Below are 27,558 nucleotides of genomic sequence, written 5' to 3' on the forward strand. Positions count from 1 at the left end.
ATGTGTATGAGAGTTCACAAAAGAGAAGTAACACTCAAAGAAGAAGTGGATACTGGGCCTATGTATCATTTTGACAAAGGAAAGGGGTTTTGAGCTTAAAGGGGTAACAAATTATGGGGAAGTGACAAACACATGGGGGGAAACAAATGGAAGAAAAGACTGATTTTAGTAAGTCGTGTTTATGTAGACTCTTGGTGCCACCTCTCCTTCTCAGGGATAACAGTCACGCTCCTCTTCCTGGGACAGGAGAGGAGGACACCTTCACAAAGTGAAATTTATGCCCTATTTGTAGGTGGATGGGGGATGGCAGAGAACTCCCTGCATCTATTCATTCTCAATTGCCTTCAGCTCAAAATAATTTTTATGCCAAAATGACGTGTTTGGGGGTATCATATCCTGACCCCTTCAGTACGAATTTAACCTAACTTTCCTCCCACCTCTCATAGATTCCATAAGGAAACCCTGTCGTCTTTTTAAAGATATCTCCCCAATTCTGCTGCTTCTTCAAATACCACCCTGATCCAAGTCCCCATCACATACTGCCTAGACTAAGACAATAGCCTCCAAGTTGACCAACCTATATTGTTCTCCAGCCCTTACCTCTGCCTTTTCTCTAAAATGGCACTTATATTTGAGATTATATAACATACCTATTGGTTGATGGTCTTTTTCCTTACTGAAGTGTAAGCTTCATGAGAGCCATCAATTGTGGTGTCTCTAGCGCCTGTAATAATGCTACTCGCCAGGTATACATGTAATCAACACAAGGTTGAACTGATATGGTTTGGCTCAGAGGAACCTGGTGGGAGGTAATCAAATCATGGGGGCGAGTCTTTCCGTTGCTGTTCTTGTGATAGTGAGTAGGTCTCAGAGATCTGAAGGTTTTTAAAATGGGAGTTTCCCTGTACAAGCTCTCTTCCCTTGCTTTCATGTGAGACATGCCTTTCACCTTCTGCCATAATTGTGAGGCCTCCCTAGCCATGTTGAACTGCAAGTCCATTAAACTTATTTTTAATTTTTATTTTTTTATAAATTGCCCAGCCTTGGGTATGTCCTTTTTAAATTTTTTAACACAGAATCTCACTCTCTGACCAGGCTGGAGTGCAGTGGCATGATATTGGCTCACTGCAACCTCCGCCTCTTGGGTTCAATCAATTCTCCTGCCTCAGCCTCCTGAGTAGCTGGGATAACAGGGGTGTGCCACCACACCCGGCTAATTTTTGTGTTTTTAGATGAGATGGGGTTTCCCCTGTTGGCCAGGATGGTCTTGATCTCTTGACCTCGTCTCGGCCTCCCAAAGTGCTGGGATTACAGGCCTGAGCCACCGCATCTGGCCAGGTACGTCTTATCAGCAGTGTGCAAACGGACTAATGCATGAACTAAGTCTCTTTGTCATATCTATGGAATTCACTGGCACGTTTGGGTTTATTCCTACTTGCTTAATTTGTGTTCTCCCACTGGGCTTTCTAGTTAATCAGTGGTTCATTTTTTTCCATTTTTACCTTCTGTAAGTTGGAAATGGACACATTTTATATCAAACACTTAAATATTTAACATTATCTAGAATTATCTAGAATTAATAATTACCTAGAAATTATCTAGAGTTAATAAGCTTTGTCTGCAATTATCTTTTTCCTTTGCTTTCCTCAGTCCCCCTGAGAAGACAAACTTTGCTGACCTTTTAGTTTTCCCTCCTTAAAATCTCACCTGCTTCCATTGAATTTAACATTGCAAGGGATTTTAAAACATAAGCTTAAATATTTACCACTTATTTTAATGTAAAAATAAATTTTACTATTGTGCTCATAACTCGTTGCATTACACCTCTCACCTCTTCCTCTTGGAACCTTCCCTCCCACTCCCCCATAATTCTCAGTAATTCTTCCAAGAAGGATCATTGGATAGTGAATTTTATGAGATTTTACATATCTGCAAATGTCTTTATTTTGATTTAATTATTTAATAATTAGAATTGATATTTATAGAGTTTTGGGGTCTGAGCTCATGAGATTTGAGGCAGTTCTTTCAAGCTGGGGAATTAATTGGGATTCTAATTATTAAATTCATTTTAATTTTTAGAAAGTTTTATAATTTCAACTTTTAGATACAGGGGTACATGTGCAGGTTTGTTACATGGGTAAATTTAGTGATGCTGAAGTTTTGGGGACAAATGATTCCGTCATCCAAGTAGTGAGCACAGTACCTAATAGATAGTTTTTCAGCCCTTGGCCCCCTTATTCTCTCTCCCTGCCAGGAGTCCCCAGTGTTTATTGTTCCCATCTTTATGTCTGTGTGTACCCAACACTTGGCTTCCACTTGTAAATGAGAATATGCGGTATTTGGTTTTCTGTTCCTGTATTAATTCACTTAGGATAATGAAGGTTGCTGCAAAAGACACGATTTCATTCTTTTTTATGGCTGCACAGTATTCCATATGTATATGTACCACATTTTCTTTATCCAGTCCACCATTGATGGGCATCTAGGTGGATTCCAAGTCTTTGTTATTGTGAATAGTGCTACAATTAACATACTCATGCATGTGTCTTTTTGGTAGAATGGTTTGTTTTTCCTTTGGGTATATGCCCAATAGTGGATTGCTGAGTCTAATGGTAGTTCTGTGTTAAGTTATTTGAGAAATCTCTAAACTGCTTTCCACAGTGGCTGAACTAATTTACATCCCCACCAACAGTATAGAAGCATTTCCTTTTCTCTGCAGCCTCGCCAGCATCTGTTAGTTTTTGAATGTCTTTATTTTAAAGCAGGTGTCAGCAAGCCCTTTTAAATGGTCCAAACAGTAAGTATTTTAGACTTGCAGCCATATGGTCTCAGTTGCAATTATTCAGCTCTGCCAAGGTAGCGCGAAAAAGCAGCCACAAACGATACCTACGTAAATGAATGGGTGTGGCTGTGTTCCAGAAAAATTAGTAAAAATGGGACTGGTCCATTGGCTATAGTTTGCTGACTTCAGTTTTAAAGGATAGAAAATTTTAGGTTCAAAATTATTTTTCTTCAGATTTTGAAGATAATTGCTCCAAGGTCTCCCTGTGCCTGTGGTTGTTGTCAAGAAGCTGAGGTCAGTCAGATTTATTTATTATTATTATTTTTTTTGAGATGGAGTCTGCTCTTGTCACCCAGGCTAGAGTGCCTTGGCTTACTGCAATGGCTCACTGCAACCTCCACCTCCTGGGTTCAAGCAGTTCTCATGCCTCAGCCTCCCAAGAAGTTGGGATTACAGGTGCCCGCCACCACACCCAGCTAATTTTAGTATTTTTAGTAGAGTTGGGGATTCACCATATTGACTAGGCTGGTCTCAAACTCCTGACCTCAGGTGATCTGCCCACTTCACCTCCCAAAGTGCTGGGGTTACAGGTGTGAGCCACCGTGCCCAGTCATATTCTTTTTTCTTTATTAGATAACCAGCCTATTCTTCCCCAGAAGATTTTAAGGATTTTCTTTGTATTTTAATGATGAATTTTTTTTCATGGATTTTCAACTGTCTATCAATATATAACCTTTATATATATCTATCAATATAACCTTTTGATAAAGCAAAGCTAAGTGTATTAAACTTGCTGTAGTAAGGGAGACGATCCCTTTGAGATCTTAGCATTGCTTCAAAGGGAGAAGTCAGGAGAGGATATTTATAGAGTTTTGGGGTCTGAGCTCGTGAGATTTGAGGCAGTTCTTTCAAGCTGGGGAATTGATTGGGATTGAGCAAAGTTTGTAACTAATAGTTTAGGATTGTGGCCACAGTGAAGCAAGGGGCTCAAAGCAAATATTGATAAGTAAATTGTTTGATAAAAGAGCTCTTTGCCCAGATGAAAACGTGGTTGTCCTGTGAGGAAAACTGTTTGCCCAGATGCACAAACTATTTGCCCAGACAAATTGGTTTTCAGGACTTTCCCAAAGTAAATAGCAGTTATTTATTGGTTTACAGCTTTATCTTTCTGGGCAGGCATTTCCTGGAGCAAATACTTAAGTCATGTTGAAACAGGTGGTCTTTGTCCTTGGCCCTCATAGTTAAGCCATGTGGATGTAAATGTTCTCTCTTCTGTTCTGTGTCTGGATAATTTAAAAATGTGTATACTGCTGGATATTAATGGCTTCTTTCAGAGACCTCATGTCTACATCAGTTCTGTACATTTCTAATCAATTGTTTCTTAAAATTTTATTTACTTGTAATTTCTCTAGTCTCTTCTTTTGTAATTCCTATTACATTGGTGCTGAGACTAGAGTTACTCTACAAATCTCTTAATTTTTGTGTCATTTTGAGCAAATTCCATGGTTCCATTTTCCAGTCGATCTGCGTCTCAGCTGTGATTATTTTGTTTTTCACCCACATACTAGGTTTTTAAATCTCAACAATTGAAGTGCTCATGTCCAATTTGATTGGTTCTTTCTTTTTTTTTTTTGAGATGGGGTCTTGCTGTGTTGCCTATACTGGTTTTCAACTCCTGGGTTTAAGTGATCCTCCTGCCTTGGCCTCCTGAGGTGCTGAGATTATAGGTATGAGCCACCACACCCAGCCTCTTTTTATTCTTGTGATTGCACACATTATGTCTTCTATATATTTAAAGATACTTATATGTGTGCGCCCGTGTGCATGCACACACACTGCTTCTATTCGCCATCCTGCTTCTTTGAGAGTTTTTCCTTTTTCACTTATTAATTTCTATCTTCTGATGCACCTGCTGAAATATTTGATTCTGCTTCTGTACATCAATGCCAAGATTCCCTGTTAGAAGATATGCTACAATAGTTCATGCAGATGATTGAGGCCAGGTGGGAACTGCCATTGTTGCTGCTGCGTTACAGTGGTTTAGCGAGCCTGGCAGAGGCTTCTGTGGTGTGCCAGGAGATGGCATCTCACAGTGGATCTTTAAGGCATACCCGGAGCACTGTGCTGCCTCTCTTGCTCCCCGGGTTCCTGTACCTGCTGCTTTGGGGAAGGCACGTGCTTGCATCCATGGGCACAGGCACCCTGCTCACAGGCTGCCCTACCTCGCCACCCTCTCCTTCGCCACTCTGAGTTCCTCCTCCTCTTTCTGGATCTTCCCTTCTTGGTCTGTTGCACCCTTAGGGCTCACAGCAGAATCCTCCCACTCCCACTTGGGCTGTAGGTTTTCTTCTTTAATCTATGTTTGCCTACTTTCCAGCTTTTAGAGATTCTGGGCTGGGCACGGTAGCTCATGCCTGTAATTTCAGAACTTTGGGAGGCGGAGGCGAGTGGATCACAGGGTCAGGAGTTTGAGACCAGCCTAGACAACATAGTGAAACCCTGTCTCTACTAAAAGTACAAAACTTAGCAGCCGGATGTGGTGGCGTGTGACTGTAGTCCCAGCTACTTGTGAAGCGGAGGCAGGAAAATTGTTTGAACCCGGGAAGCGGCGGGTTGCAGTGAGCCAAGATCGTGCACTCCAGCTTGGCCGACAGCAAGACTTCATCTCAAAAAGAGAAAAAAGAGATTCTGTATGGTTCTGGTTCATCCAGAGTTTCTGTTCTTCTTTCCAATCATGACTGTGCACTTATATGTTTACTTTTTTCTATCTTTTTAATGATTTTTATGAATGCCTTGTAGGAGGGATTGGCAATATGTTTTGAAACATTTTTTAAAAAGGATCGAATGAAAGTTAATTCCAAGCCACCATCTTAAATAGTTGGCAAAAAATTCAGTCATTTGGGGAGCACTCCATTATGTAGAAAGGTCCTGGGGTATCATAAGCAGGAATAGATACCCTGGGAGCTGACTTCCGGTCTCACCTGGTTACCCCTGAGAAACCCATTACTGAGGCCCACTTCTAGTTTTGCAGCTTCTGTGCCATCCAGAAAACTCTGCCAAAGCAGTGGTCTGGCCTGGGAATCCAATCTCTGTCTATACAATAAGAAGCCATTTCCCCTGAGGTCTGGCTGCTATCCTTGGCCATTTTGGGGGTCTTGGTGGGTTGGAAGTTCCCTTAGCTCTGTTCTAGTTTTCTAGTATAGGGGACTCTCCCTTACAGATGATCATTCCTTTTATGTCCCCTCTCCTTTTTCCAAACACCCGTTGTTCTCCTTTATATCTTGAGGATGTAATCTCCAAGAGAGTGATAGGATTTGAGAACTGTCTACTTGTGGTTATATTCATGGGGGAAGAAAATACAAAGGCTTTCTTGGAGTGGGCAAGGAAAAATCCAGAGAATAAACCACAAGTAGATTTCATTCTCAGCTGAGCTATCAGCCTAAACACATATAGGTGTCATTTCCACGGGCTCTCTCCACATGGGCTGGTTTGGGCTTCCTCACTGTGGCTGGGTACCAAGCACCAGCTTCCCGAGACAGCAAGGCAGGAGTGTGTGGCACATTTAAGACTTAGCTTTGGAAGTTCATGGTTGCTTCACTTATTATATTGGTGACAGCAGCCCAAGTTTTGTCCATATTTGAGAAGAGAGGACTGAGACTACCACCACAAGAAAAGTGTCAAGGTGATGTTGTCAGAAGGGCAGGTGGGATGGGACAGGTTGTGGTGGTGATGTTTGGAAGACACCATGTGACACAATCTGCCCTTTGGACATTCTCCTACTTATAAAATATGTTCTCTCCCTTCCCCAAGAACTCTCATATTAGTTCTTTTACAGCAGGGGAGCTTTCGTCTGCCACATAAAACATCACCTTCTTCCTGAACTGCACCAAAATAAACCATGCCTCTCTGCATATGGCAGCTTCAAGACAAAGCCTTTAGTCTCCATCAGCAGCTCCAGAAAGGTCCCCAAATAAACACGCAATCCAATTAAAACCAGTGTGCTTGCTATATAAGTGTGATGTCAGGACTCATGTCTAGTCCTTCCTTTTAGCTGCTTTGTTCCTTCTGTGCAGATACTCTGGAGCTGCCGCTGCACAGCAGTGAAAACAAGCTCAACTTCATGTGTCAGTAATCACCTTGCAACATGTTATACCCTGGAAATAAATGTTAATTTGAGTATCTGGGTGATTAGATTGTTGGTAATTTAAAAAAAAATTTCTTTGTTTCTAATGTCCTAAACATTCTTTTATTTTTCCTTTCCTTTCTTTTCTTCTTCTTCTTCTTTTTTTTTTTTCAGACAGGGTCTTGCTCTTTCACTCAGGCTGGAGTCCAGTGGTGCCGTCACAGCTCACTGCAGCCTTGACCTCCCATGCTCAAGCAATCCTCCCATCTTAGCCTCCTGAGTAGCTGGGACCACAGGCATGTGCCACTATACCCAGCCGATTTTTGTATTTTTTGTAGAGACAGGGTCTCACCATGTTACTCAGGCTGGTCTTGAACTTCTGGGCTCAAACTTTGTAGAGACAGGAGTCTCACCATGTTACCCAGGCTGGTCTTGAACTTCTGGTCTCAAACTATATGCTAGCCTCAGCCTCCCAAAGTGCTGGGAGTATAGGCATGAGTCACCATGCCTGGCCCTAAACATTCTAAATTTTCACAGGGAGTATAGAAAACCACCTACAGATACCCTCTGCATGAGGCACCTTGGATTGTCCATCCAACACCACCCTCTCCCCTTCCTCTTTTCTCCTTACCTATTTCTTCTCTCGTCTGGGACTAGGGACTTAGCCTTATGTGCTCTGTTCCCCAACTCTCTGGCTTTGGGTTGGTTTGGCCAATTGGAGGTACTGGCAGATCAGTGGCTGGAAGGAGAGAGCAGTCGGGGTATTTCTTTACCTGCTTCTTCTGTACTGTGACTCTGGTGGCGACCACATCCTCCAAGCACAGCTCCTGCTGAGCAACACGCCCTCAAGGCGCTAGGTTTCCTTGGGTTCAATTACACTGTTTTCTCTCTTTTCCTCTTTAGGCCAAAGGGTGGTAAGTGTTTCTCACTGTTGCTCTTCCTGAGTGTCTTTATATCCCTGATTTGCTCCCTGAAGTGCCGCCCATCCTCTGTAAGCGATTCCGACATTAAATTCTCTCCATCACTGTGGCGGAGTGGTCTGTTTACCGGCAAGCCCATGGCTGACTCGCCACCGAGGAGCTGTGGGATATGGCACGAGTCCTTCCCCTTTTGAGCTTCTATTTCTCCATTTTAAAAGGATGAATTTGGACTAGACTGCTGTTTATTAAGTTTTATTTCATGTTAATTAAAGTGTTCTTTAAAAAAGGAGTTCCACTGCTGTGCGCTGTTGGTGGGAATGTGCAATGGTGCCACTGCTATTGTAAACAATACGGTAGTTCCTCAAAAATTAAAAATGGAGTTACCGTAGGATCCAGAATTTCCACTTTGGAGTATATATCCAAAAGAATTGACAGCAAGATCTCGAAGAGATATTTGTGCACCTGTGTTTCTAGGAGCATTATTCATTATAGCTAGGAGGTGGCAGCAAGTCAAATGCCCGTCAGTGAATGAATGGATAAATAAAATGTGTATTCATACAGTGGAATATTATTCAGCCTTAAAAAGGAAGGAAATTCTGACAAATGCTGTAACATGAATGAACCTTGAGGACATCACACTAAATAAAATAAACCGGTCACAAACAGATAAATACTGTATGATTCCATGCATATGAGGTACCTAGAGTAGTTAAATTCATAGAAACAGAAAGTAGAATGGTGGCTGCCAGGGGTAGGGGAAAAAAATGGGGAGTTTTTGTTTAACAGATAAAGAGTTTAAGTTTTGAGAGATGAAAAATTTCTGGAGATTGGTTGCACAACAATGTGAATATGCTTGTCATAACTATATGCTTAAAAGTGGTTAAGATGGTAAATTTCATGTTATACATATTTTACCACAATTAAAAAAAAATTAAAGTGTTCCATTAAAAAGTTCTATAGTTATATTAGGTTTGGAAAAGGTAGCTATACATACATATATATTTTAAATATTCATCGTTTACAAGCCCCCTAAGAAGTGTTCCCCTCCCCACCCCGCTGAGGCAGAGTATCCCTTGTTGCCCAGGCTGGAGTGCACAATCTCGGCTCACTGCAGCCTCCACCTCTGAGGTTCAAGTGATTTCTGGCTAGTTTTGTTTTTTTAGTAGAGACAGGGTCTCACCATATTGGCCAGGCTGATCTCGAACTCCTGACCTCAGATGATCCTCCCGCCTCATCCTCCCAGAGTGCTAGTGCTAGGATTGCAGGCGTGAGCCACCATGCCCAGCCCCCTGAGAAGTCTTGAGTAAAAATAATCTAATATCCTCTGTATAAAATCACTTCCCAGAAAAAACTGACCATGGAGAACATCGTTTTAGATGCAAGTGAGGAAAACCATCCCTAGGATCCTTTGTGGTTCTAAGTCCTGTGGCTCCTTTTCTGAGTCTGAAAACAGAGTGAATTTTGGTCGCTATTATTTCCGGTGTGTCTTTGATGCCTTTTCCTGAACTCACGGATTCTCTCTGTCACAGATGTGTCTGGATGGTTACAGACGGGAGCCTTTTCCAATGACCGGAATCCATACCACAACCCTGGGATCCCAAGGTAAGCTGCATTTATTTCCTTGGGCTGTCTCTGAGTATTGGGTAGAAAGGGGCTTTTTGAAATATTTGAAGGTTGCTTGAGTATAAATGTTTTATATGTGGATGGCTTTCAATTGTTCTCTTTGTTAATCACAACATATGGTATTCAAAACCGGGGAAAAAAGGGAAACTCCTAAAGGTGTTCAAATTTCCTTATTGTAACTTATTTAAATGTTTTATGAACTTGGAAACTTTTATAACAGATTTTAAAAATATGATTACGTTTATTCTGAATTTGACTGCAATAATTTGTAATCTGATATAGACCACATTCAGTCAAGTTGTACGTAAAAACTTAAGAGGTAATTGAGGTAGAAAGATTTCTTTCTAAGGATAATTACCTGGTAATTAGAGTCATTGTAGATTTTATTTTCAAAATACTTCAAGGAGATCGGTAAGAATGGAAAGTTCCAGCACAATGATTATGCTTTAGTCAGAAAAAGATATTTGGACCAAAATAAATATTTGGGTTACTTGAGTCCGTGCATTGAATTGGCCTGGTAGGAAACCAGGGAAATTATTTGACTGTCATAGGACCACCCAGCATTCTTTTTCTTTGCCCATCTCCCATCAGAGGGCCTAGAAAAGAGAGTCATTGGGGATCCTGTTCTAGCTACTTGAGAAAACAGGAAAATGGCAAGGAGTTGTCACTCATTAATCTGGTTGTTCCCTGTTTCCTTTCTTAGGAATTGTGCTGTGAGAATTTGGTGTTTAGGGCTATGGTGGCCACCTTTCAGCTAAAGGGAAAAGGCCAAGAATCTCAGAGTGGTTGATTTAGAGTCCTGGAGGGATCAGTTCTAGAGTCACCTGTGCCTAGACTTCTCACAATGTGTGATAACTAAATGCCTCTATTTTAATAAATTCAGTGCAACAGATGTTTATTGGCTTCTATTATCTTAGTCACTGTTCTAAGTACTTAGAACAAAGATCATTGAGTTTCATAGAGCTATAATCTAGACACTTTTAGTCATATACCCTGTTACCTACAGCTTAAAGCATTCTCGAAAGTCCGTGGTATAACCTAACCTATTGTGGGTTGGGTGGCATGGCATGCCAGAGCTGACTCCTAATAGCTTGAGAGAACTAATTGTTAAATTTTCCAGAATGTTTAGCACTTGTTAAACACGGCAGATTTATTAAATTGTCTAAACTTATAATCAAATGGTATTAAAAATATGGTAATTAAACCCTCAGTACTTCCTACTTATTTTAATATCATCTGACCTTTTGAATTATTTACATTTATTGTACTTACATGATGCAAATAGTATATAATGGGAACTACTGTCGATCTCTTTCCAAGTCCATGTTCAAGGACATCACCTTGGCAGCTTGAAGTCAGCCAAGTGGGGATATTTGTGCCATGGAAATTGGTAGCTGCTATAAATCGAAGTTTGATTTACTGTTCTGATGACTATAGATTTAAGAACAAGATAGAGACAATGTTACCCGTGTTAAATTTAAAGACTGTCATGTCTGTAGCCATTACAGTGTCAATAGCACAAAAATTTGAGGAAATATTCTTTTAGAATTAGAAAACTGTCACCTGAATCAGCAAAGAAGTTGCTCCAATCATCGATGACCAAATGATGTTCCTACATATATCTTCATTATTTCACTTTCACCATACTCATTACTGCAGACAAAAATGTCAACATTCTAATCAAAACTACACTCATATATCAGCTGCAACTGTAAGTTGGCTATGAAAACAAGAGCTTGGCAACAATCAAGGAAAGCATTCTATGAGAATCAATTGGCTGTATGGAATTTACAATGAATTCTATACTTTATCATTTGTAAATTATGTGATACACATTCTGTATATCAGTAAAATCAGTAATCCTCTCATATATGTATACATTTCCATGCATTATTTGGAGTTCCAGTTGTTGAACATTTACTAGCAGCATACCACTGATTGGGTGGGATCAAAGGGGAAACAGGATAAGAAAGCAAGTAACAGCAATGGACATTGCCTGACTTCTCAACCTGAACGGTTTTGCAGGATTGCTCTGGAATCCCTGTTCTTAGTGGCCCACACATGTTGCCAGGCTTTGCATCTAGCACTGGAAACAAATGTCCAAGCTGGTCAGAGACATTCATTTAATCCCACTGGTTACTGAGCCCACCCAAATAGTCACCTACCAGAAGAACTATATAAAGTCCAAACCAGATGATTTTGATGCAGTACACTTGATTTGGGCTATAAAACTGTCCACAGAGCACGTGACCCAATCATTCAGGCCCTCAAAGTATAATGTGTCTTCATAACACACACCGCCATGTACTGTATTAGGCCATACCTGTGCAACAATGAGTATGTTGAGAACAAAAAGTAAAACACACACAAAAAACACACAAAGATATAAAAAGGTGTTTTGGGATACACCCTTGGTCACATTGCCCCTTGTGAAACAAGGACTTCACTGATAGGTTCTGTGCATATGACTGTTTTTTCTTCCTGGGGAAAAGGATGGAATGTGCAAATGCTGATTATTGAATGAGTTACCACATGGTTGTGTATATCCTTCCTCAAAAGACAAATATCTCAGCCTGGGAAGAATGTGTAATGCTTGCAAAATTCCTTAGAATTTTTAGGATTTCCTCTTTGTTTAACAATGTTGGTGACTGATGGTTGATGTAGCCGCTGGAGAAAGGCTGCCCATTAGGCTTTATTAAATGAAAGAGATATGATTGGATTCATCATGACAGAGGCTTCTATGGGGGAAACATAGAGACACCTTCCCTTTGGGAAGCAGCTGTCTGCTAGAGTCTGTGGAGTTGGGCTATGACTTACCTGCAGAAGCTTCTTGTCCATTACAGGAAGAGCCCAGGTCTATCTGAATGTCTGCAAAGAAGAAATTCATTTCAGCAGCAGAGAGCTGCAACCAGTGTGTATAATTTGTGAATCACTTGTTTTGGATTAAGAATTAGCAAAAGAGGAGAACAACCATTGACTGCTTTCCAGTTCTTGATGTATTGAAACTTACATCTCATTTCCCTTTTCCTATCCACCCCAATCCTATTACTTTTTTCTTTTGAATCTCATGTCTTTATTACAATTCCCATGAATGGAACATAACTGCCTGGGCTTGAGTTCTTGTCTATTAACAATAAATCTATTTAATTTACATGTAAGGTCTAAAGTGGGGAAAGGCAGAAAAATCTTTTATGGAGACAGATAATGAATGATACCTTCTAAATGGTAAACATGTACTTGTTGGAAATGAGCTCAGCTCACTCAGAAATCTCGTGGGAATGAATGTTTCTCCCGACTTAAGAGCACACATATCTTATTTCCACATTTAGGGAGAAAGGAATCATAGAATCATGGAAAGAAGAATTGGGCAGATCCATGACCCCACATTTTCCTTCTGCTGCTTGCCACATCAACTTGGGCAAGCCACTTGATCCCTGTGAGTCCTATATCCCCATCTGTGGAATGGGGATTATTATACCTAACACATGGGATATTGCTTATTACATGAGAAAATGTTTTTATGGCCCAAGCCATCGTCCAACTCAAAGTTGAGTAAGAAAATGACACTTACCTTCAAGAAATTACAGTCTAGCAGACATTTAGGTTTAGGTCTAATATAGTGATTTCTTGTTTACCTCTGATGACTATTATTGCACTACTTATTGGAAGATAGAGAGTATGCTTGGGTTTCTGTGGGGAAAGAATGGAGACATTGCCTTTGGGACAGTGACTGTGCTTAGAACTGATCACGTGAAACATTCCAAGACTAAAAACTCAGTAATCTTTTTCTTATTCTACTTACACCTTCGCCATCCCCAAAATGAATAATAAAACCACACACTCAACATCAAAACGTATGATTACAATCCAGTTTTAAAAATGGGCAAAGCAGGCGTTGTGGCTCATGCCTGTAATCCCAGCACTTTGGGAGGCCGAGGCAGGCAGAATCACTTGAACTGAGGAGTTTGAGAACAGCCTGGGAAACATGACAAAATTCTGTTTCTACAAAAAATAAAAAATTAGCTGGGTGTGGTGCTGTGTGCCTGTAGTCCCAGCTACTTGGAGGACTGAGGTGGGAGGGTCACTTGAGTTGGGAAGTCAAAGCTGTAGTGAGCTGAAATCATGCCTCTATACTCTGAGCCTGGGCAACAGAGTGAGACTTTCTCAAAAAAAAGGGAGTGGGGAGACAAAGGACTTGAAATGACCTTTTTTATGGGCTGAATGTGTCCCCTAAAATTCATATGTTGATGTCCTAGCCTCCTGTGGTCAGAATGTGACTGTATTTGGATACAGGGCCTCTGAAGAGGTAATTAAAGTTAAATGAGATCACTGGGGTGAAACGTAGTCCTTGTAAGAAGAGGAGATTAGAGCATAAACACAGAAGAAAGAGCATGTGAAGACAGGAGAAGACTGTCATTTATAAGCCAAAGGGAGAGACCTCAGAAGAAATTGGTCCTGCTGACACCTTGGTCTGCGGCTTTTAGTCTCCGGGACTGAGAGGAAATAAACTTCTGTTGTTTAACCCAGTCTGTGGTACTTCGTTATGGCAGCCCTAGCAAACTAATACAACTTTCCCCCAAGAAGACATACAGATGAGCAGTGGACAAATGAAAAGATGCTCAACATTATTAGTCATCGGGGAAGTGCAAATCAAAATCACAATGAGATAGCATTTCATACCTACTAGGGTGGCTACAAAACACATACACACAAAACAAAAAATGGAAAATAAGAGGCATTGGTGAGGATGTGGAGAAATTTGAACCCTCCTACAAAATGGTGTAACTGCTGTGGAAAACAGTTTGACAGTTCCTCAAAAGCCAAACATGGAATTGGCAGATCCGGTAATTCCACTTCTGTGTATACATCCGAAAGAACTGAAAAGAGGACGTCAAGCTTATTGGCCAATTGATGTGGTTTGGCTGCGTCCCCACCCAAATCTCGAATTGTAGCTCCCATAATTTCTATGTATCATGGGAGGCACCTGGTGGAAGGTAACTGTTGAATCATGGGGGTGGGTCTTTCCCGTGCTGTTCCTGTGATAGTGAATAAGTCACATGAGATCCTATGGTTTAATAAACGGGAGTTCCGCTGCACGAGCTCTCTTTCCTGCGGCCGTGTGAGATGATTGTGAGGCCCCTGTAATCATGTGGAACTCTGAATTCATTAAACCTCTTTCTTTTATAAATTACCCAGTCTTGGGTACGTCTTTATTAGCAGTGTCAGAACAGACTAATATACCAATGTTTATAGCCATAATCACAATAGCCAAAAGGTAGAAACAACTCCAGTGTGCATCAAGGGATGAATGGTTAAAACGTGGACTATGTATATGTGGACTATTATTCAGCCATAAAAAGGAATGGAATTCGAATAAGTGCCACAGCATGGATGAACTTTGATGACTTGATGCTAGGTGAAATAAACCACACAAAAGACAGTTATATAATTCCCTGATGTGAAATATCTAGAATGGACACATTCATAGAGACAAAGTAGATTAGCCGTTACCAGGGGCTGGGAGGAGGAGAGAATGGAGAGTTACTGTTGAATGGGGGAGCTTATGTTTGGGGTGATGAAAAGTTCTGGAGATAGATGGTGGTGATGACTGCACAACAATGTGACTGAACTCAATGCACAGAACTGTATACTTAAACATGGTGAAAATGGCAAATTTTCTTACATATATTTCACTGTAATTTTGCAAACAAAGTGATAGACGCCAACCCATTTAATTATACACGTTAAATGGGTGAATTGTATGGTAGGTGAATCATATCTCAATACCGCTGTTGGGAAAAAAACCCACAATAGATTGTAGTGGGTGAGAAAAGGCAGGCGGTGGAGACCAGTAGGCTAAATTGAGGAGCCTGCCAGGATTTTCCCCACTTTTCCTTGTTCTAACCCACTGGTGAGGTCCTCTTACCAGGAAATGAACTGAAACCATTAAACGGCTTTGGCTTCTCCAGCAGCTCTTCTTTCCTGAGTCTGAGCATTTTTGAGTCTAGAAGGTGGTGCGTTCCTGACGCTTCCAAACTGACCATCCTCTGCCCAGCCAGAACTCAGCTGCCTGTTCTCAGTTTGAGCTCATCTCCCGTGTCTCAGTCAGCCTCCCATATGGTCAGGTGGCACCTGCTTTCTGTCACTACTGCCTGCACTCCTTCTAGACTCTATAAATATGGACAGAACATAAATAAAAAGCCCAGCTTTGGGGCCTCCGAGCAGGATTGTTATTTACTGTTATGTAGTGTGATTCTGCACCCCCAGGGCTGTAGGCTAGTATTTGCTTTGGGGGCTTGATTGAAAGGTAGTACTTCATGATCATAAAAACAAGTCAAAATCATCTCCTGTGATCCAGCCTGCTGCTACCAGCTGTAATCTATGCTTTTACATTATGCATGATTCTTGACTGCTCATGGTGCAGGAAAAAGATACACAATTCCATTAGCGATTCCCAGTGTTACGCTAACCACTTCCAGGCTACCGCTGCTAATTAATGTTAATATAGAACTGCTTACATATTTATGTCTTAGTCCATGCATCATGAAGATGGCACGGGGCTCCTCTTCTTTAGGATTGATCAAGCCAATTTAAAACTGATTGGAGGCTGCAAATGATGGCACTGGAGTGGATGGCTTTGGCAGTGCACCTCAGGTTATTAAATGGAGGGAGGGACCTGGGGAGGTGCCTGCACTGCCAGGGCTGCCGCTCACATGCGCGCACCCAGGCAGGTTTGGACTCCCGCTGTTCCTTGCCCTTCCTGCTGTATTTACAGTGTTTGGTAACCAGCATGAGTCTGGTACCTGCACTGACTGGTCCTGCAGACCGTGACCCTGTTAGTGTACAAGCCCCACTGTGAACCACACAGGTGGCTGCAGCAAGCGGCCTCTTCTTTTCTCTTTTTAGGCTCCTTGCCTCTTTGTCTCTCCTCTGCTTCTCTTTATGCTTAGAATGTTGCTTTCTTCTCTCTGTCCACCTGAATGTACTTACTTTTCAGAGCCTAAATAGTAGATGTGAGGGGACGGGGGAGAGAGAGATGGAAGGAGGAAAAGTCAGTATAAGGGATGGTTACAGGATGGGCCACAGTTGTCAGCCATGGGGACTCCATCCTGCCAACCCTCCTGTCCACCCAAAAGTGGTGTTGCAGAGGCGTTTCTCTGGTGTTGCTCCAGGGGCTGTGATTTCTCCCAGAACTCTCAAACAGTGCCTGCAAATGTATGGAGTGGGCACTTTCCCAGGTCTCCCACTACAGGATCAGAGCAGTGTGGGTGAAGGCTGATACCCTGGGCAGAGCCTAGAGCAAGAGAAAGCGACACACAACTGCTATCCACAGCTGCAGCAGGGGCCACCAGAGGTGCCTGTTAAGCCATCTGACACACTATCTGGAAGAAGGCTCCATCGCAGCCCTCCCGTGGAGGCCACACCATCTGGGTGGCTAGATGTGGACTGGTGCCTTCTCTCCCTCTATGCCTTTTTGCGTTTCCGCGGTCAACCTCCCCATCATTCTCCCATTCAGTGCTGAATGCCAGTTCAGACCTGGCTCTTCATTTATTCACTCCAGCATTCATTGAGTGCATACGGTGGACCAGGCTCCTTGCTGGTTCTGGGGATAAAAAGAAAAAAGTGAACAGTCTGTGTCTATCTTAGAACAAAGGCCTGAAGACATGGTCCCTGAAACAGACCGCAAGAGGAGGCAGGGACTATAAGGTAACAATGACTCGTGGGGCTCATCCATTCCCTTACTTCGCAAGTAGTTACTAACCACTCGCTCTGGGCCAAGCAGTCTTTCAGATACTAGGGCCTCAGTGCTGTGCAGAACCCACACAGAGCTTACCTCTCTGGGCTTGGAATAGGGGATGCCAATGGTCAGGATTACGAGTGCAACAATAATTTATAAAAGAAGAAGATAATGTAGGCTGGAATGAATCAGATAATTTCCTCCTCCTGCCTCCCACTCTCCCTGGTCCCTCACATATACTCTTTGGGCTTTGGAAAATAAGAATAGTTAGTTAGAAGAGAGCAGCATTCCAAGCATCAAGAAGAGCAGAAGAGGAGAAAGCAGGAAGGGGCCTAGGGAGAGAAAAGCAAGTCAGAGGTTCTTGTTCACTGAGGCTGGACAAAGCTAATGAGGGTGGCAAGGGCAGAGGTTAACTCCCCTCCCTCCTCACCCCTTCTTGGCTTCTGATACTGTGTGCATAGGGCTTATATATCACTTACCCACGCCTGCTAAAATGGTTCAGTGTCCTTCCCAAAGTCTCATCTCTACCCAGGAGTCTGGAGAGGTTGTAGAGAAGCACTATGCTTTGTTCAGGGGAGCAAATCCATGAGTCCTGGGAAGCCAGAGATGAACCTGTGTCCTGAACTGAATAAGGAAAGGATTTTGACTCATGGCAAGAACATGGCATGTCCGACTTCAAAGAAAAAGGACAACCTCTGTTTGAATCTCCCTGACACCTAGATTTCACAGGGCAGTGACATGCCAAGCACTTTTTTGGGTGGGCATTTTGCATGGCAGATAGTATATTCTTAGTTGGAATGGGGTAAGGAGCCCTGACTGCTTTTTAGAATTCCACATTAAAACTCTGAATTGGGCCTAATGGAAGCTCCTAGAATGTTAACTATCAAGGATCAGAGTTTTATGTCAGTTGGGACTTTGCGGACTCTTCTGTGCAATCCCTCACTGTCAGATGAGGAAACTGAGGCCAAGGGAAGGGAAATGACTCGCCCAGTTTTCCAAGGCTGGTAAGCAGTAGGTTGGCAGCAGCAGAGCCTGGAGGCCCGTGGTGAGGTCCTGACCAAACACAGCTGAGTGAGCAAGACCGGGTGCTGGGCAGGGAAGCCCATGGGCAGCTGTGGTGCTCATATGGGAAGGAAAGTGGGAATTACAGAGTTCTCCACCCCAGGGCCATTAGGCTCCAACCCTGGATGAACAGCAGGATCACCTGGGATAGTTGTTAATGCAAATGACAGATTCCTGGACTCCACCTACAGATTATGTGTCTCCCTCCCTCTTTATCTGTTGAAGCCCTAACCCCCCTATAGGTGGAGAAAGGGCCTATGGGGAGATATGATATTGTGCTAGAATAAGCATCTTCTGTAGATTGTTTCCGAAGCCTTTTTGTGTGTGTTGCTTGGAATGCTTTTGGGGACTGGAGAGGTGGGTTGGGAGCCCAGGAGAGGCAGCATCCCTCATAGGTCATGTCAGATGAGGCATAGTCAAACGTGTGGGGTCTGGGTAGCATGCTGCCGGTATTCCACAAGTGTGAAAGCGAGAAAACCACCCAAATATGAAACAAAGATTCTCTCCCAGCCCCATGATGAATATGTGAAAATCATCTTATTTAACACAAATACTATCTTGTTCCCCACTTACCTCCAGTCTCCTGCCGGCAGACATCTGCACACAGGCAACCACAACCACATACACATACAAGCACACAGGCAACCACAACCACATACACATACAAGCACACACACAAATGCACACACGCTGTTGCACTCAGCTGCTGCAGAAGCCATCACGGTGGCTTGCTTACGCAACAATGTGTTCCTCATTCCCTGCCTCAGACTTTTTGCTTTGAACTGAAGTTTAAAAAACCTTTTTTGTTTGTTTTGCTTCTTTTTTTTTTTTTAAAAAAAAGGATATTTCTTTATTCTACTAGCTTTTCAACTATGAATTGAAATGCCCCTCCTGGATTTTGATGCGGAGGAGCAAGTCTGTAGCCTTCTGTGAGCCTCTTGGCTGCTACCAGGTGAAACTCAAACACAAAGTGATGGCAGTCATATTTTCTTGTTTTCCTTTAGTTCCCCATAATCCTGCATGTCACCGACCCCTCACACATGGAAAGACATTCGTCTCTGGGCTGGGTGAAGGTGTAGAATGGTGAGCGCTTCATCTGGCCCGCCTGACTGCCTTCCATCCCTGTGTTCTCCTCTCCCTCCCTCCCTGGCAGTCCATCCATCACCCTCCAACCTCCCTGCAACCCCACCCCTCTGCCCCTGCCTCTTGCTCCATGGGGCCTGGGGGCTTTGAGGAGAGAGGACTTTCATGAACTTCTGAGGCATGCAGAGCACGTTTGGGTTCTGCCAGAGCTTCCGCTGAAGGCTGAAAGCTTGGAACTTCTCCAAGGCAATGGACAAGGGCTGGGCTAAGGTCAGGGAAACATCGTTTCTCATTTTCCTTGGCAGGGCTGTCCGTCAGCACTGTGCCCTGTGCCTCCTGTCTGCGTTTCATCTCTCAGCTGCCTTTGTTGGTGGTCTCAAGCTGCAGAGGTCTCCAAACCTTTCACAGGGGCCAGGGGGCACTGAGATCTGCTGCCCACTGCTACTCTGGGTTGCCAGGGCATTTGGGCTGATCATGCGATTGGGCAGCTGCTGTTCAGAAAGCCAGGAGAAGCCATGTAAGGTGGGAATACATGTGTTCCTCTGCCCTGGAAACTTAAGGAACCCCAAAGGTTGTCTGGCTTCTTCATTTAGCAGGATGACATGCCCTGAAGTGAAAGATGAGAGTGTGCAGGATCCCATCATCCAAAACCCTGCTGCGAGGGCAGCGCTAGCAAAGACCCCCCCACAGACATGTCCATGTGCCAGCTGGTGCTGGGGCGAATGGCAAGTCCCCAAAGCTAAGGGCATGGGGGAACTTCCATTACACAGAGAAGCAGAAGCTGTGGGCGCATCCGTGACAGCTGCTGGCTGTTTTCCAGTACTGCGGGGCTCCCTGCTGCAGTGGGTGAGACAGTAATGCAGAATTTAGAGTTGATTGGTATGGACAGAAAACAGCCTTTACATCACCAATATACTTAAAGCTCTTGTTAAGCCACACATTGGTAACTAGGTGACATTGATAGAGTCCAAATGTAGTAGAGAATTGAGGAAACTACATTATTTAACTCACAGGAAACACTTTTGCTCAACCAGAAGGACATTTCTTTCTAGTAAAATAATTGGAAACCTTGAATTATATGGTGCTGTGGACTCAACTGTGTCCTCCCGGAATTATATGTTGAAGGCTTAACCTTCAGTGGGACTGTATTTGTTTTTTGTTTTTTTGAGACGGTCTCACTTGATCACCCAGGTTGGAGTGCAGTGGCATGATCATGGGTCAGTGTAGCCTTGACCACCTGGGCTCAAGTGATCCTACTGCTTCAGCCTCCCAAGTAGCTGGGACCACAGGTGTGCAGCACCACACCTGGCTAATAGTTGCATTTTTTTTTTAGAGATGGGGTCTCACTATGTTGTCCAGGTTGGTCTCAAACTCTTGGGCTCAAGTGATCCTCCAGCCTCGACCTCCCAAAGTGCTGGGATTACAGGTGTAAAGCCACCAGATTCACTGTGTATTGGAAATAAGGAATTAAGGTTAAATGAGGTCATTTAGGTTGGAGCCCTGATCCAGTAGGATTTGTGTCTTTATAAGAAGAGGTATCAGAGAGCTCATGCACACTCTGTGCCAAATGAGGACCTAGGGAAGGAGGCTATCTGCAAGCCAGGAAGAGAGCACTCACCAGAAACTGAGTAACTGGCACCTTGGTCTTGGGCTTCCCAGACTCCGGAACAATGAGAAAGAAATTTCGGTTAAGTTACTCAGTCTACGGCATTTTGTTACGGCAGCCTGAGCTGACTAAGATACATGACTGTTTAACTCAGTTCAGTTGGCATTTGGAGACGTGGCATGTATTTCCAGAAGAAAACAGTTTCCAGAGGCATTTCCCTGGAAAGATATGGCTTTAGCTTGTCGCTTACTCTATGCACTTGATTTCCACTGTATCATGTGCTAGAAATAAGGAAGCATGCAAGGTGTTCGTATTTTATCAAAAATTAAATTGTGCTTCACATGTGTTCTTTTGCAGTGTGTGGGAACTGGGAAAGTGGGATTTGTAAAGCCTTGTTGCTGGCCTCTGGTATAGGATGGTAGACAATGTAAGTGTCATCTTGAGCAGATAAAACATTTTATCTAAACAGAGCCTTATGGTCATTGGGCTTTCAATTGCAGTCACACACTAGAGGGAGAGAGTCAGAATTCTTGCCTGATTCCCCGCATTCCACAGGGATGAGAGCAGCAATCACAAATTTTCTCTCCATCCCTCTGGCAGCCCTTAAGACATCCCTAGACCACCACGCAGGTCCTCAAGCTGCCTGCCTTTTGTGTGCATGTGTTTCACAATTCCACATCTGCTGCTAGAACCAGAACTATGTTTTTGTGGCTAGCTCGAATGTAAACGCTTCTGGGAGCATGGTGGCAGGACAGTTTTCTCTGTGGTGATGTGTCAGGAACACTGTCAACCTTCAATAGATGTGTTGCATTGGCTTGAACACAAATATACACCTTGGGCGCTTACATTTGCACAAAACATTTATTTTCCAAGGATGTTCTCATTTACAGCACCTTTGACTTGCATGACTGGGGCCTATTCTTTCAAGAATGAAAGAATTCATATAATGGAACTGACGGATTTTATTGTGAAAACCACTAACCATAGGAATTAATGGAAGATGGGAAAATTCCCTTTACACAGGAAGACAGCTGTGGTGCTCATCTCTCAAAAGGACAAAGGATGAGTTTAATAATTACAGAGCAGTTCACTTTACCTGATGTACCTGGAAGTGACTAGAATGCATCACCCCCAAATCAATTTGTAATCCCCCAGAAGAGCAAAAGAAGGTGCAGAGCAATCGGAGCTGGCTTTGTGTGAAGTAGCACATGTCGGAGCAGATGAACTTTTTCCTGTGAGGGAGAGCGTGACTGAGTAACGCACAGCATGTATAAAGGATGTTTGGGCTTCCGGAGCCTTCTACATGATGTTTTCATCATCAGGCTGGGAAGCTTTGGGCTGAGCCATACTACTGTTAGGTACAGAGTGAGTTTTTAATAATTCTGCACCAGTCTGGGCATGGTGGCTCATGCCTGTAATCCTAGCACTTTGGGAGGCCTAGGCAGGTGGATCAACTGATGCAGGAGTTCGAGACCACCCTGGCCAATATGCCAAATGTCATCTCTACTAAAAATACAAAAATTAGCTGGGCATGGTGGCATGCACCCATAGTTCCAGCTACTCAGGAGACTGAGGCAGGAGAATTTCTTGAACCCAGGAGGTGGAGGTTGCAGTGAGCTGAGATCGTGCCACTGCATTTCAGCCTGGACAACAGAACAAAACTCAGACTGAAAACAGCAACAACAACAACAGACACAATAATTCTGCCTCAGTCTGGAGAAAAACACATTTGAACATTTGATTCAGACCTCACAGAGGCCTGCCTTACCCAGGTTAATTTTGCACTGCATCACAATCATTCCTGGAAGACAAGTCGAATCTAGTGACAACTGTCCTCAAGACACACTCACAGAGTTTCCTCACTGCTGTGCTGGGTTACTCTTGGAATCAGCAAATCAGTGGTCCTGGCAGCCAGGGATTGTACCCCCATCTCTAAAAATAGTGGAAAGGGGCAGTTAACCAGATTTTTCTCTTTGCAGGCAAAGTGGTGATGCTTGGATTTTGCATTTCTGGAAATAGACATATTCTGTCTGATGGCAGCCCTGCTTTACCAATCCCATTTACAACTTGTGGGAAAATCCTAAATTTTGTCTTCAGATCTTTGTGGCATTGCTTGGAAATTTGCAAGTTAGTAGCACCATCCAGGGAACTTTAGAAAGCCTTCAAACCCTGTGAAGTGTGCAGAATATGAATTCTATGAATTCTAGGAGAACAGCTCACATTTAGAGAACTGAGCCAGGGTGACACACACACTGTTTTTATTGCTACAAAAAGCACACTGGAAGATGAAGGAAATCCTAGTTCTGTGCGTGTGTGTGTGTATATATATATATATGGAAAGTAAAATTAAAAGTGGATTCTTCCCTCTGGCCCCCAGGAGCATTTCTTTAAAACCAAGCACATTGCTAAATAGCAACATTATACAGGTATTGATTGACTTACAACCTATGCAACTTACGACCATTCGACTTTACGACCACAATCGCTAGCCACGACTGCTCCGTGTCCGGCAGCGCAAACGTTGCCCAGCTGGGCGTACGACAGTGTATACCAGCTTCCGGCAGCACTACCATCTCCGCGTGCACCATTTTAACTGTTATCCCAGACTCGGTACAGCAATTTGTGTTTTGTGTCTTGGATATTTTTCATCGACTCCCTCCCAATAAACTTCTTATACATTTCAAAGCAACGGACCCAAACATCGAACGATTTGCAAGGATTGAACGGATGGCGCACGATGTGTTTCATCTGTACAGGTATCGTGAAATTTATGAAGAAAAAAAGAAACATACAATTCAGACAAAGCTCACCATGTTTATGAAAAAACCAACTCCGGTAACCCCAACTGCTGCCTCAGATGACAACATCAACGATCCGCAGCCAAGCACCAGCAGCCAATAAAATGTTTCGTACATGTTTATATATTTTGATATGTTTTGCAAGTGGGAAAATGTTTCCTATGGTATTTTTTACACCTGTATTTTGTATTTTTGTATGCACCTGTATTTTGTAATTTTATATGTTTTGCAAATATTAAACCAGTTGTACTGGTAATGCAGTGTTTTACTTAAACCTGACAAATGTACAGTAAAAATAAGAAACAAAATGGTGTAGAGATGATACAAATGGCATAAAATGAACAAAGAAAATTATATATAATGAAAGAAAATTATGATAAAATATGACTTAAAGATTTTTATAACATTTCACAGTACTGTACATATAGCCTACCCGACTTACGACTAAATCCTGTTACGACCGGTCTGTTGGAGCCAATCGTGGTCGTAAGTTGAGCATTAGCTGGTACTTGGTAAACAATAACTGGCAACGAAATAAGTTTAATATTCTGCTCAAACCAGTCCCCGGTACTGTGTAATAACCAGGACACAAACTAATTTTGTTGTAACAAGCCTAGACCAATATTATCAAACATGTCCTTGTGTATATGTGTATGTATACACACACACACACACACGTATGTATATACACACATATTTATATATACATACACACAAATATATAATATATAATCATCACTATATAGTTATATGATTATATATTATGTATATACACATACAGAATTATATATAGTCATATAACAATATGTATATATGTGTGTATATAATGTATATTATAATTGTATGTATAACATGCAGTATATATAAAATCACGTAACAGATTGCATATATAATAAATCCTATATATATAATTATTTTTTAAGGAATAGTTCCAAATGGGTTATGAAGAAAATGTATTCATTGAATTTAATATGTTCTAAAAACTCTTAATGAAAATGTGTTCACCCAATAAACAATAAAACATCAGCAGAACTGTCATATACTGAGCAAAAAATCTGACTGCTACCGCAAGCAACATGCAACATAAAAAAGATACAATATAAAGGAAGACAATCTGTTGAGTTGTAAAAACCATCTGAGGGAGGCTGAGGTGGGTGGATCACAAGGTCAGGAGTTCGAGACCAGCCTGGCCAATATGGTGAAACCCCATCTCTACTAAATATACAAAAATTGGCTGGGTGTGATGGCACGTGCCTATAGTCTCAGCTGCATGGAGGGGGGTGAGGCAGGAGAATCACTTGAACTGGGGAGGTGGAGGTTGCAGTGAGCCGAGATTGTGCCACTGCACTCCAGCCTGGGTGACAGAGTGAGACTCTGTCTTAAAAACAAAACAGAAAAAACATCCGAATATGGCTGGGCGAGGTGGCTCATGCATGTAATCCCAGCACTTTGGGAGGCAGAGGTGGGTGGATCACCTGCGGTTAAGAGTTTAAGGCCAGCTTGATCAATATGGTGAAACCCTGTCTCTACTGGAAATACAAAAATTAGTTGGGCTTGGTGGTGTGCGCCCATAGTCTCAGCTACTCGGGAGGCTGAAGCAGAATTGCTTCAATCCGGGAGGCAGAGGTTGCAGTGAGCTGAGATTGTGCCACTGTATTCCAGCCTGCGTGACAGAGCGAGACTCTGTCTTAAACCAAAACAAAAATCAAAACAAAAGAAGACAAAAAACCCTTCTGAATATGAACTCTTTGCAAACAGTACAGAAGTAATTAGCTATCAAATCTAAACCACACCAAGGTTAAGTTTGTCTGATGTAGGCAAGGAGTCAGTCTTGCGGGGAAAATAAGTTCCTCAGTGCAAGAGAGCTGCATAGTGTTTTGGAGCATTTCCCTGACTGCCACAGCAGTATTAGAAAATCTCTTGCAAGGGAAGGAAATAAATACAAATGGAATGCTACATTAAAAATGAGCAAACGTTTCAGGAATAAGTGTATCAGTAAAGTAGCAAGGGGATAACTTTAAAACATTATTTGTTTTGGGCTCGACAAACATGCAAAATGGATTTATTTAGAGGTTTTGCTATAGCTATGTCCAGGCATTTAGGCTTATGGGAAGTAAAATTAAAAGTGGATTCTTCTCTCCCGCCCCCAGGAGCATTTCTTTAAAACCAAACACATTGCTAAATAGCAACATTATACTTGGTAAACAATAATTGGCAACAAAATAAGTTTAATATTCTGCTCAAACCAGTCCCGGTACTGCTTAATAACCAGGGCACAAACTAATTTTGTTGTAACAAACCTAGACCGATATTATCAAACATGTCCTTGGTTAGGTATCTAGCTTCCTTTAACATTTTGAAAGCTCCTTTGACAGTGGGTCAAGTCCCTTATACAGACCAGTTCCTTGTGTCACGCATGTGGCTTGAACAGACCCATGTCCTGTTAGGAAGAGATCGAAGAGATTTGGCAAATCCTGCAATTTTCAAAAAGCATCACTGCCTCTCTCAACTCGTCTCCAGAAGCAGTTCTGCAGCTCACCTGCTACCTCCTTAATTCTTTCACGATGATTGCTGTCTACCACAAAAAGAAGACGTTGGTATTTGGGAAGTAATACTACCAGAGAGGGCTAATTCTGTCTTGACCACCAGCATCCCATACTGTGAACCAAATGTTTGTATAGTCTACTGCTTCCACGTTTCGGCCAATGGTAGGAATGGTGGTAACTGCCTCCCCTAACATGCGGGGTGGTCATCTTGCCAGCAACATCTAATCCAGCCATCAAAATGTGCATCTGCTTCTTGCCAAAGAGGTAGGAGAAGAAAGAGGAGATGGTGAGGCCCCTGGCGGCAGTGGCAGAAGGGGCTTGGGGCATCTCTGTGGTTTCTCCTTTCATACTCCCAGGCAAACTAAATGAGAGGGAAGAGAAAGAGCTCATTCTTTAAACTTTAGTCCTCTCAGTTTTCATCCTCTTGAAATAAACAACATGAATGACCAGGTTTTCGCCTTCCATAGTTCTCTTCATGCTTGAACAATAATATACACATGTGTAGAGTTCTCAAGTTTTGTCCCCTCTGAAATCACATCTGCATACTTATCTCTAACTCATATTAAGCTTATATTAACGTTTTCCATCTTCTTCTAAGGTCTAAAGTAAATTTCTCATGTTCAAAGTTTGGGAGGTGTAACAAAACCATATGAGCCAAGTGTCTTTTAAAATACTAGCTCTTGCACTGGATGCAGTGGCTCACACCTGTAATCCCAGCACTTTGGGAGGCCGAGGAAGGCGGATCACTAGAGGTCAGGAGTTCGAGACCAGCCTGGCCAATATGATGAAACAAATAAACAAAAAAACAAAACAGCCAGGTGTGGTGGCAGGTGCTTATAATCCCAGCTACTCTGGAGGCTGAGGTAGGAGAATTGCTTGAACCTGGGGGGCAGAGGTTGCACTGAGCTGAGATTGCCCCACTGTACTCCAACCTGGGTGACAGAGTGAGACTCTGTACCGCCCCCCCGAAAAAAAATCTCTTTAAAAGTTTAGCCTCACCTCTCATTATTGTTTTTTTCATGTGTTCATCTTTGATTGATTTTTGTAATCCTAACTTGCTTTTAGTTATTCCAGTTTACTCATATAAAGTGCCCCTAACATTTTCTGATATTTTAGTCTATTTCATACCTATAGTAAAATCGGTTTCATTCCTAGGAATTATATATCAGTTTCTTTCTTTTTTGATAAGCATACTTTTTAGGAATTTACTATTGTAGAAGTCTTTCAAATAATAAGTTTTGTTGTTTTTTTAAATCATTCTTTTCATGGTTTTTATC

The 27,558-nt window shown here is 42.5% G+C and overlaps 2 long non-coding RNA genes across 2 annotated transcripts; both read right to left on the reverse strand.

Moving 5' to 3' along the window:
- Positions 1 to 2,518: 2,518 nt before the first annotated feature.
- LOC116528765 lies at positions 2,519 to 23,487 on the reverse strand. The gene is made up of 3 exons (XR_004259186.1): positions 23,477 to 23,487; positions 7,912 to 7,921; positions 2,519 to 2,669 (listed from the first exon to the last, which is right to left on the reverse strand). It is a non-coding gene; the product is annotated as an uncharacterized LOC116528765 (long non-coding RNA).
- Positions 23,488 to 24,253: 766 nt separating this feature from the next.
- On the reverse strand, positions 24,254 to 26,349 carry LOC116528907. The gene is made up of 2 exons (XR_004259273.1): positions 26,036 to 26,349; positions 24,254 to 24,348 (listed from the first exon to the last, which is right to left on the reverse strand). It is a non-coding gene; the product is annotated as an uncharacterized LOC116528907 (long non-coding RNA).
- Positions 26,350 to 27,558: the final 1,209 nt, after the last annotated feature.

Source organism: Sapajus apella, unplaced genomic scaffold (genome assembly GCF_009761245.1).
Source record: "Sapajus apella isolate SASKATOON/1434 unplaced genomic scaffold, GSC_monkey_1.0 scaffold60, whole genome shotgun sequence".
Classification (NCBI taxonomy): Eukaryota; Metazoa; Chordata; class Mammalia; order Primates; family Cebidae; genus Sapajus; species Sapajus apella.